The sequence below is a fragment of the Sinocyclocheilus anshuiensis genome, unplaced genomic scaffold (genome assembly GCF_001515605.1).
Source record: "Sinocyclocheilus anshuiensis isolate Anshui unplaced genomic scaffold, SAMN03320099.WGS_v1.1 scaffold931, whole genome shotgun sequence".
Lineage (NCBI taxonomy): Eukaryota > Metazoa > Chordata > Actinopteri > Cypriniformes > Cyprinidae > Sinocyclocheilus > Sinocyclocheilus anshuiensis.
This window is the reverse complement of record NW_015544187.1, coordinates 315,236-315,799: the sequence shown is the minus strand read 5'-3', so window position 1 is coordinate 315,799 and position 564 is coordinate 315,236. Positions and strand designations below refer to the sequence as shown.

General features: G+C 30.7%; 1 protein-coding gene across 1 annotated transcript in view; it reads right to left on the bottom strand.

Moving 5' to 3' along the window:
• LOC107696488 (DNA topoisomerase 2-binding protein 1-A-like) overlaps window positions 1-564 on the bottom strand; it is a 46,127-nt gene that overhangs the window by 39,306 nt on the left and 6,257 nt on the right.

The following is a 564-nucleotide window of genomic DNA, read 5'->3' as shown; positions in this document are numbered from 1 at the left end:
AACCTTTTAGATTTTTGATATTTATTAAAATAAACTGTAAATTTATATCTACACTGTAAAAACTTCCTGTAGAAATTACAGTAACTGACAACAGTTCACAGTAAAAAAAATAAGAGATGTAAATCAACTGTAGAGAATATTGTTGAATAACTATAGTGCATATTTATTTATTTATTTATTTGTGTATTTATTTATCTATTGTTTTTGCAGGTTTCATCCTCCATACCGTCTACTGTAGTAGATATATGCAGTCAGCAGGCGGTTGGTTTAGGGTTTTTTTTGGCATCTCCATGTGGTCCTGTTCGGTATCGCAACTTGACTTCCCTCAAATGTAAAAAAAAAAAAGCTCTTTGCTGTTGTACTGTACACATACTATAAAATTCTGATATTTTTTTTCTTTCATATGTGCTTATATGGGCTCCTTATATTATTTGCTTCTTTGGTGTCCTTTTGGAGTTTCTAAGTGTCCTTTTTTGGAACGACATCTAAATTTGTCTTGAAAAAAGCTTGCAGAAAATACAGATTTTTGAGAATCACCCTTCAATCTTTTGGTTTACTTTGCTG